The following is an 11,652-nucleotide window of genomic DNA, read 5'->3' on the forward strand; positions in this document are numbered from 1 at the left end:
ACTGATGGAAGTATTCATCCATGCCCCACCTAGTAATACCATGCACCTGTCTATTGCGCAAGTATGTGCTATGTACATGGTGACATCAGCATTAGAGAGCCAAGGGAGCATTACTGATGCCCACGTAAGTATTTTTCTGAAAAGAAATCAAGCCTTTAAACAGCAATATTGAACTGTTCTTATTTAGTCGCATCTATAAGGTTTTACTCATGCATTGCTTAGTATTAGCATGCTGTGTTTATCTCTGAGTACCAAACTCCTTTCTGTCCAAAAAAATGATACTGAAAATGCATAAAAGCAACATACTGTGAATAAACAGCTTATCTTGGGGGAGAAAGATAAAATTCACAATACTAAAAATGGGGAAAACCTTCTTCGCTGTTGAATTTACCATTTATAGATTAATCTGTCCATTGTGCTTCAATGAAAAGCTTTTCTGGCATTCCACTCAGAAAAACAAAATCTACATTTAAATGAATGTAAGAGTGTACTACAGCAGGAGCCTGTCAGACTGTTTTATACCTCATTGCTATAATGTAATGTTATTGATGCAACCTAGATTATGTTTGAGAAATGAGATCGTGCAAATTCTCTCCCATATATCAACCAATGTGGCACAAAGTATTAGGCTACAACATTATGTAGTTCTGAAACTATTATATGACCTCAAAGTTCCCTAAAAGGCTTCAAATTGGCACAGACTAAGAATTTGCTAAGGGTATGTTTTCAAAGGGAATAGCTGTTGCTTGTTTATGGCTTAAACATTATACTATGCCAGTAATAAAATACCAGTGATGCATGCAAATGGAAAATCGTGCTGCTTTTTGTGGTAAAAAGGTTAATTCCTTTGGAAGAAACCAAGTCCCTGGATAGAAAGCATCTCAGCCACCTGACTAACATACAGAAATTTCAGTACAGTCTTATTGTATACAAGGGCTAGGAAAATCTAATAATATCCTGCTTTTTTTTTTTTTTTTTCCCTAAGATTCAGCAGGTAAAAGCTCTGATTGAATTTCATCTTGATTTCATTAAATATTCATAAAGGCCAATTAGAAGGGCAGCTAAGTAGGCCACAAGGCCCCCTTCCATCATTCTGTCAAAGGCAGTCCATCAGACAGTCCTGTTTGCATTAGGGCCTGGTAGTCAATATCTTCATTCAATCTTTATGTAGTATCCCTCTAAATCACTGCTCCATCCCACTTTACGGCTTTTATGGACAGACAAGGGAGGAAAAAATCTAATAATTCTGAAGGCAAGATGCTTACTCGGTAGAAAGCAAAATGCAAATGAGAAAAAACATCCTCAATCAAATGATGGAATGAAAATCTTTTCTTTAATGAGCAATGACATTGGTAGAGCACTGATTACATTGAAGAAAAACTGTTTAAAATTCATAATCAATCAAGCAAGTTTATTTTAACCTTTCATGACTAAACCGCTGGGTTACAGTTTAATTTATTGATGGTGCTTATCTCTCCCTCCAACCACTAATTTTAAAATTACAATCTATATAGAATATGCTGAGTTGAGTCACAAAAATATATACTGATGTTTATATTCAAAGAAACCTATTAGCTCTGCCTGTTTCCCTTTAAAGATTCAGTGGCCTTTCTATACACGCCATATTACATATATTTGCAGTTTATGCGGCAGAAACGCATTAACTCCACTGGTGCCTGGCTGGACTGAAGTATCATGGCAGTTTTCATTTCCAAGTCTCTTTGTCAGACTGAACTGAGCAAATATGCTTCCCTGTGTTCGAGCATAATAAAATGCTTCATCATGCCACTAACCACATATAGCAAGGGGGCTCAGAGGGTACTTCCTTGCTTGGAACGTGATTGCCATGCAATTTGAAAATGTGGCAGATAGGTTTTTTGTGTGAGATTTCACTTTTTTTCTATATCAGATGCCATGAAAAGAAAACACATTTCCTCTACTATTGTTGACTCTCTTCCCAGAAGAGCTTAAGGAATGCTGTGGGTTATAGCAAGGAAAGAAGACTGGCTTATATACTACTTGAATAAGTTGCCTGTACTTGAACTGCTACGATGTGCACCACCAAAATGTCTTCTCAATATGTTTTGAAAATACTTTCAAGCTCTCTCTTCCATTTCCTGAATGTAACGATGTAATTTTTAACCTCACATAGTATATAGAAATATAAGTTTCATCACTATCTACTTAAAAGAACTATATTGTAAATTCCAGAGATGAAATGGAAACTCACTGATTTCTAAGGTCTTTCCACTGATTTCTTGTTAGATAGGCCTTATATGTTTACTTCATCATACTCCACTGTGGTAGGTTGGAGTTCAGTACAGAAGACTCTGTGGGTACTTTCCTGTACAGCAAGTACAATACATAAAATTTAGTTCACTTGATTTTTAACAGAGACCAGAACAGTTATTCCTACCCAGCTATCTATCCTTTTCAGTACTTATACAGTTCCATTGCAGCTGTATCTGAATCCCTGGGCAATTCTGGTTTCACAGTCATTTAAGAGGTTGAAAAATATTGTCATCCCATTTAACACGCACTGTAAGCTACTGAGAGGCAAAGATTGTCTTTTTGGTCTGTGTCTGTACTGCACCTAATCCCACTTGTTTATGTCAGGCAAGAAGCATGAAAAGGAACATAATACCAGCCAAACAGTTATGGGTGCCTGTAGGACAAAGCAAAATGTGACTTCCAGTTGTTGCAAGAAGGCCTGTGTATGCTCTGCAGTGCACCCCAGTTCTCCTCTTCCTTCACTGGACATATCCCTGTGCAAGTCCCAGATCCAAGGAAGTGCTTTGGACATGTCCTGGCTTGGTGTCTGGGCAACTGCTGGTGCAGTCCCCTCTGTTCTGCTCACATCTCTAGTTAATCCACCAGTAATTACTGTATCTATCTGCCTTAACAAAATGTCTTGATTTGTAAGTAAATCGCACCAGAAAAAAAAGGCTGCAACAGCTGCAGCATGTCAGACAAAGGGAAGATGTTTATCATTTTATTTGGTCTACAAGGAGTTTGATATGCCCTCTGTAGGCCATTAGAATGACAGAGTATTAAAAACATTTGGGTATCATTTTAACTGAGTATATATTTTCTATTTGGTCTCTGTTCCCTTTCCTAAATTGGTCCAGCTTCAGTAGCAGTTAATTTGAAAAACAACAAGAATAAACCACAGAGAAGCTACTTGAAACAGATTTCTTTAAGATAATCTACTCTATTGCTTATTCCTAACCATAAACCGCTGGCATTAACCATAAACCATCCTAATCACCATCGGCACTACATTTCTCCTGCTTTCTTAAACTGTGAACAGAGAAAATCCCAGACCTGTAAAAAGCAAGAAAATGTCCAATAGCTCAGTTTGCAGCTTGTATTTGAATGATTATTTAAAGACTTCACCCAGAAAAATGTAGAGCTTAAGTAAACTACTTCTTCCCACTCCTCCCCATCCAGGTTAAGAAGAACTAAATCATATATTTACTTCTCACTTGTATTTGCCATGACAGACAAAAAATCCCCAACAGGTTGTCGGGAACAAAAAAAAAAAAATAGGGGAAAAAATGTTGCAAACAAGGATGCTTTTGCTGCTACATACATCCTCATGAGTATGCATATTTTGGTACTGTGTTTGGTCTCTGCATCCTGAGAAGGACACAGCAGAATGAGAGAAGGTACAGAGAAAGGCTAGAAATGAATTATGAATAGCCGCCTGATGAGGAGACTGTGAAATTGCTAGGACTTAACCACTTGGAGAATAGAAGGCTGTGAGATGTGATTGTGGTTTAAAAAATCCTGGAGGTAGTGGGTGAGAGTGATTCAGAATAACAGAGCTGTTACTCACTATATCTTACGATTAAAACCAGGTGCCACCATTCTTACCTAAACTAATGGATCAGTGTCTTAAAACAGATAAAAGTATTTTTTTAAACATCAGGCACTGAGCTTCTGAAATCTGTTGCCATAGGGGGCTATCGACACATTGCCAAGTTCAAAAAGAGATCAGAAAACTCAGGAACAACAGGTCCACAAATAGATCCTAAAGAGAATAGGCAGGGATGTGTTCTCTAATGTCTCTAATCCAGTGCTCATGGCTGCTGAGGGGTTGGGAGGGGAAGGGACTGCAGACAGTGGTCAGGCTCATCCACTCTCATTAGACAGCATCTCCTGCTGCCACTGAGGGACAGGGCACAGTTAGACCATGGTCTGATTCAGTAGGGAATTTCTGATGTTTTTATATTACTCTGAAAAAAGTAAATATGCTGTGAAACATGTGCAGATTGCCCTTTTACATGGAGAAGGGGAAGAGAAAGGGGAAGGACAAGGGGAAGCTCATGCCCTACAAAAGCCACCTCTTAGTGCTGAACACCAGAATAATATGAACACTGAATAATATTTGTTTTATAAACCATGCTCTCATCGTCTTGGGTTGGATGAACTCACAAGTGCCCAACAACCACAGCCAAACTGAAACTGGAAGTCATTTTCCCTTCCAGATTACATGGTGTTATAGTAACAATTCTAGTTCATCAAGAAAATAAAAATGTGGCTTTTTATTTGTATAAAGACAGCTATTCATATGGAAAAGCTATTCCTAGTCCCATACAGAAGAAATCTGTTCAGGAGCAGGCCTTAATGATTTTTGTTAGCTTTCAGATGTGGTTGCTGATCTAAATGTCAAGAAGAATCAAAAGAATCTGTGGATTTTTTTTTTCCTTCTTTCCTAAGAGGAACACATTTTTATGCCCTTATTTCTACGTTTTTTCACATTTTTGTCTGGATACATGATTACTTCCAATAGGCAGCCTAGATAAACCAAGAGAGAAATAGGAATGTTTCACTTTATCCCCTAAGAGCAAATGTAATCATGTTCCCTTGCTGATTTGTGTTTGGAAATTACCATTCTAATCCAATAGTTTAATTTTATTATACCCTTCAGTCTAACAGACCAGGCAGAGAATGTGTAATCACAAACAAAGGGCCAAATCCTGCTTGCCATACTAATGGGAGTAGTCCCACTGATTATAATGGGACTACACGCAAGCTTTACCCTTAACTAATATGAAAAAAGATAAACGTACTCAGACTCTAGGGTAGGTTTTTTCTTTGGGCTTTTCTTCAGGCATATTATTGAGTTTCTCAAACACAGTCTAAAGTAGTGGTTAAAGTACAACTGAGATGAAAAAAAAAAAACCCTTCTTCATTAGAAAGTACAGACATGATATTTAGCTTATGCTGAGATAAAAAGGTTGAAATGCTGCTAGCAATTTGGAAGCTAGTATTTATATGCATCTACTTGAAGTGTTTAAATATAATATATTTCAGCATCCTTTCACAAAGGCACCTATGTAAACCTTTTTGCTCTTTAACAGGACTTGTAAATCAGAGTGACTGGGGGGAAGGATAGAGAGGAAGGGGATAGCAGGCATCAAACCTTTCATTACTTACTCTGTTTTCATACACCTCACCTGTGAAGGGGTGCTCAGCCCGAGCTGATGTCACCCAAGAGTGTTACTCACACTGAACTAAGTACTGGGGAAAATTACCCTGTTATTTGCTCAGCTTCCAAACCCATATTTGCCTAATATCTTCCAACATTCTTGGTTAAGGCTTCAGTGTAAAGGATGACCAAGTTAAAAGCATATCTGAGACTTATAAAAGAAATCAGGAAACAGATTTGCAGAGATGTGTTAAATAGTCGCAAAAAATAAATCCTCGAAAAGTAAGTGTAGCTGTGCTACCTGTGCAGTATACACATACCCACTGCCAGACTATTAGTTACTTACTTTAAAATAATCTAATTGAATACTTATTCTTTTCGAAGCTTCTGTACAACCAAGACAGAAATATGTAGAAAACATACAGCAGAAAAGATAGAAAAAGGTGGGGGAGGTTTGCCTGCTTGTAATTTTTTTTTTTTACAATCTTTTTTTTTTTTTTTCCCTGAAACAGTTCTCCGTTATGTTTCAGAACCTAGCCATCTCTGCATATAAATAAAAGTTTTTAGTCCTTTAGCATTACAATGTGTATTTATTTTAGTTGAGCAATCTCTTTATCCAGTTCTCTGATTTAGTATACTACAAACCAAATACAGCTTTCAAAACATCACACTTATACATTATCAGGTCATATGTGCCCATTTTGCTTTTCATTCTTGACTAGATGTTATTTACACTGAACATCTTTCCTTGAACTCATAAAAACGTCTAACTGATCATGTTTCTGATATACAAGGGTCAGTCAATATAAAAGATGCAGAATAAATTGATGACCAAAAACTTGACATCCAAGTCATCATCAGCAGTATAATAAAAATGATTCAAACACTTAGCATGAGTCATCCTGGCAATTTGATGGGATCATTGTTTCCCAAAAAGGAAGTCCATACAGAAGCTTCTGTGCTACTCACTACAGCAGACTGGTTTTGTAATAGTAAATAAATATAAACTTACCAAGTCCCATGGCTTGTCAGAAATCAAGTCTTAACCAAACAACACCACTCCTTAAATATCCATGCCACTCCACACTCATTTTCCTAAGAAAGCTTAGGGACACATATAGCCTTAGAACACATCTCACAAAGGGGAAAAAGAAAAAAAAAAAAAAAAAAAAGAAAGAAAAAATTGCAGGCTATTTCAGATAACAGAAGTATTTTCCAAAATCAAGGTTCCTTTCCAGGAAATATTCTGGCAACAACTCCCTCTCTTTTACACTGCTGTAGATCCACTCATCCCAAGATTAGGTTAAGGAGGAAACACTTTCTTTTGTAATTGAATTGATACACCTTATTTAGGAGTTAAGTCACCCTAAGCAATGTGTACCACTAAGCAGGAGAGACAGACACCTCCAGAAAGCATTTGAGCTAACCTTAGATCAAATTCAATCTGGAAGTGTCTTTTTCTTTACTGATTACTGAGAAAGCCCCAGATCAAGCTCCTAGCTTGGAGCGAATCTCAGAAAAAATGCTGAAACAGGATCAGTTAGGGCTGAAGACATTTACAGAGGGAGACCAATACCTTGACCCAAAGCAGAAAGCCAGTAGGTGTCACAGCTCACTAACACCATGGACTCCCATTTTGCACCAATACTTGTTCTGTAAAGAAAGCCAAAGGATGCAAAGGACTTCACCCATGAAACTGCAAGACTAAAGCAAATAAAATAATTAAATAAATAAATAACTCAATTTCCTTCTCCCAGTCCTGACTGGTAACAATACAGGAAGGCCTCTCATTTAACCATTTCCATACATACTTTTTCATCTGGGAATGACAAACTGGAAAATATATTATGCAATACAATGATCCCAGTGTTGTGTTGGTGATGTGAACAAGATGAGCCCAAGTAAAGTTTTCCACAATGGGGTTTCTCATTAACCAGCCACTTATATTAAGGAAACTGGGCTTGTGGCATACATTTGCTGTTGAAACACAACAAAATACACAGTGTCAATTATATTCAGAAGACAATCTAAAAAATTGGTTACCACTTTTCCAGTTCTCAAACCAAGATACTGAGATTAATAACATTTTTTCCCCAAAGTGATCTGTTGCTTCCTAGGACGCATACTTTAAAACAAACAAACAAAACCAAAAAATAAAAACCATCACCCCGCAAACAAAACTAAATAAAAACCCACTTTAAAAATAACATTTTCATCTACCTTATAGTAGGTATCTGACCCTTCCTGTCTTTCTGGTAATAAGATTGCATCAATGGAAAGTGAGGGGATGAAAAGGGAGTGAGCCAAGGAGTTCAAGCTTCAGATCAGCTCTTGCAGAGGAAGACTGGATGGAGTAGATGGAGCTAGTGATCTTCCAGCTTGGCTCCACACACATCTAACCCCTCTGCAGGGGAAAATGTGCCACATCTTTTTATGGCTCTGATTTTGTATTTTTCTACCATCCTCTGGTGTTTTATGGGGACAAGCAGTCTCCTTGCAGGACATCAGAAAACAGTCAAAACAGCTTTATTCTGAGCACACTTAAAAAGCAATTCGGGAGATCAAGAGGCAGGCAAAAATCACGGACAAAATGTAGGTGCCACAGAACTATAATAATGGTAAATAACAGCTATAGCAAATTTAGAGACTATTTTGATTAGTCTGCCAGAGGTAGAAGTAATGTTGAGTGACCAGCAACAGATTGATTTTTCTCTGTAAGCTAATGCTGTTCAGTGTCTGAATTGTAGTTATTACTCTACTATTATCCGAGAGCCAAAAATCTACTCAAGAATTTCCTTCCTCATGCACAGAACACAAAATCTAGGAGTAAGAACTCAGGACTAAATTAATCTAAATATAAATGGTTAATGCATGTGAGAGATACATGTTTTTCTCCAACTGGAGCTACTAATACTTCCAGTTGTTAATATCTGATTCAAAAAGTCTGAATTTCAGCCATCATATAAAGCAAGGACAAGGACTCATGGTTAGCTACAATGTGGTATACGAAGGCAATCATGCCAGATTTCTATTATCATGGTGAGATTCTGTGACTACATTAAGCCAAGTTGCCTGACAGCTATGAAAAAGACAGCTTCATCCACTTTTATCAGAACACTGACCTTTTCAAGAAATAATAGAATATATCCTGCTATCATTTCTCACATGAAGCTCCTGTTGAGGTCAATAGGAATTTGGCGTCAAAATGTGAAATCAGTACTTGGCCCATAATGTTTAGTGCTGCATAACAGGCTATTGGGAAAGGATCCAATGTTAAGCATCAGTTCTCATTAATTACACTGCAGATTCCATTTCTAAAGACTTTCTATCATTTATTGTGCAAATTAAATACTGAGAGCCAGATCCTCAGCTGATGTAGATCAGAATACCCATGATGAAGTCAAAGAGATAAGGTCAATAAAGATCAGTCAATGAATTCAATACAGCTAAGTAAAATTACACCACAGAGAATCTGGCCCAATGAATAATTCTCTCATCTAATCAACATTGCAGATTTTTTATCTGCAGTGACTGATCTTTGCTGCATATCCTGTGCCTCTTCACGTGTGGAAGGTCAAAATATGAAACTGGTGGAAAACCTCTGTGAAGAATATACAACAGAAAGCTGTAGCATGAATAAATCCACTTCTGAACTGCAATATAGCGTTGTGCTCTAGTAGAATAAATAATGTCCTCTACTAAATTTAGTAAAGGTTTGGATTTTTGTCATTATGAAGCAATACTGTAATTTGCTATTGTAAGAGCTTCTACTTACAATTCAGCAAAAAGGTGATGATCACTTTTGTACCTTGCCTACTCACTGTGATGAATTTTATGGTTCTTTGTATTACGTCTCAAAGGAAATAGTTTATATGTTTATTTTGTGATGCAGTCGCTGTTAAGTATGTAGCTTTCTCTCCTCTTCTCTGAATCTGAATTACCCAGTCTGGACTTCTGACTGATCCTCATTCCAAAGAAAATATATTTGACCTACCTTGTAGTTTATGAGCTTATAACATTAGAATTTCTGGAGGTCAAAAGCCTCTACACAGACATTCCTTGAATCAGATAATAACATTTAGAGAATAGTTTTAATTCAGTCATAGAAGTCATTTTACCAAGCCAAAAGTACTATTATTTTTGACAATAATAATTCATAGTACCGTAATGTACTAACAAGAAAACAGGACTCTGTTACACTAAGCATTGCTCAATTGCAAACCAAGCCGACAATCCCTTCCCAGAAAAATAATAATCCCATTAAGTCCATTCACAACCTCTACCATATTCCTCAGAGCAAAGAGTTGCCTTCCATCCAAGCATGATGCAGTCAAAGTTGTAGTCAATGCAAACACACTTGGTAATCCTATGTGGTAACAAGTCATTCTGTGTGTGTGTCTAATTTCATCAGTAGCATTTGCAGTAAATCATTACAACCTCAGTATTTATTTTGTAAACTGAAAGATGGAGACGAATCTGACGTGTCAGACCATCCAGCATGCTGACACATCCAGTGAAGCACTAGATGGAGCACTTACTGCTGTGTCTGGAAAAGGCCCCCAGAAAAACCAACTCCATTACCCTCCTCCCTATTTGTAATATACTTTCAACTTATGTTTGAAAGCCATCAAAATATGAAATGATCTTAAATATGGAAGCTGCATGACAACATTTCAATTAAAAAGCTTTTAGGAAAAGGTCGTGGAGAGCATCTATAATATATTTCAAAAGGTTTTGGAAAGGAGGGTACAGTATGGGTCACATCACAATTATGGCAAATTGGGTAAAAGAGAGTTTCCTGAGACTGCTCCAAGCAGAATAAAAGTGATTGAGAAAGTCACAATATGACAGATATTAATAACTACTACCTATCATAATGTCTGATATAGTATCTTTTATCTCAAAGGATCCCAAAGCGCTTTGTAAAACTCTGCATGGAATAATTTCTTTTATCACTACCATGTTTCCATATTTCTCAGAAAGCAGTGCACTGATGAACTCTACACAGTAGCACAGCATGAAATTTTTCAAAATCCCAGAAAGTGAAGAATACCTTTTTTATTTGAAATTTGGGCAGGAAAATGGTGCATTTGTGTCTAAGTTCTAACTAACACAGTACATTTTCAATAGCAAATATCCTGAAGTGCTGATGTACCTCTGCCCCAAACCAAGAACATCTAGCACCACTGTACACTTTGTAACAACTTATTTAAGATCAGCTCAAAAGAGGAGCATTAATTACTGAATCACCAGGAATATGGCTTTTGAGATCCACGAGCAATACTGAGGTTTCCTATCAAACTACTCCCTCAGATTAAGATAATATGATTTATCAGACCTGCAAAGATTCCAGCCCTGATAACATGGCAAATCACATGCTCCTGCAGTACGTTACCAGAGAGAGATAGAAAACATAAAAAAAAAAATAATCTTGAAATCTTCCTAATACCTTAAAATCTGGGTAAGATGACCTGTTTTAAATTACATAATGTGTTTAAAAATAAAAATAAGCAAGGAAATTCATGGATTAATGAAGAGATATTTTTAGGGGTGTGGCTCTAATGGGCTTATCAATATTAATAAAAATGGTATCCTAAAAAACAAACAAAAAACAAACAAACAAAAACAAACAGGATCTAAACAAAGCCCTATCACTAAATATAAAACATCTCCACTTAGAACTTGATTCACACTGCCATATTCCTACCTATTTGTCCTAAACTCTGTGTTAATTCTTAAAAACAAACGAACAAACATCAATGCAGAAAGTTAATCCTTTCCTATGCTCACGAGGCAGTGAGGAAGCACACCTTGTGTCAGAAGAATGCAAAGTGATAGGAAAAGAGCTTCCTTCCACAAAACTTGTCTTGTGTCTTAGGAGGCATTTGATTTCTGTGACTAAGGATTTAATCTGTGTTTTTTTCCCCATGCGTGTGAAGGCTGAAGGAGTAATTATTTTATAGAAGGACAGACTAAGTAAATGATTTATCTGCAAAGAAAAGTAAATCTGTAACCCTTATTTGTAACCCTTAGCATTTCCCTTTTTCCAGGTCCTGCAACTGAAAATGCTTTTTTTTTTTTTTTTTTTCAGAGATTTTCATAGCTTTGATGATTATAAGACAAATATCTACTTAGTTTTTCAAAGTCAGAATAGTTTAAGGTCTTCAAAAATCAGTGAAACTCCTTTTACTGCTTTCAAAAACCCTCACACCAGACTA

At 36.8% G+C, this 11,652-nt stretch overlaps 1 protein-coding gene across 7 annotated transcripts in view; it reads right to left on the reverse strand.

The window, feature by feature from the left end:
• Positions 1-11,652, reverse strand: part of BEND5 (BEN domain containing 5) — a 923,615-nt gene that overhangs the window by 468,960 nt on the left and 443,003 nt on the right. The window lies entirely within an intron of this gene.

Source organism: Anas platyrhynchos, chromosome 8 (genome assembly GCF_047663525.1).
Source record: "Anas platyrhynchos isolate ZD024472 breed Pekin duck chromosome 8, IASCAAS_PekinDuck_T2T, whole genome shotgun sequence".
Lineage (NCBI taxonomy): Eukaryota > Metazoa > Chordata > Aves > Anseriformes > Anatidae > Anas > Anas platyrhynchos.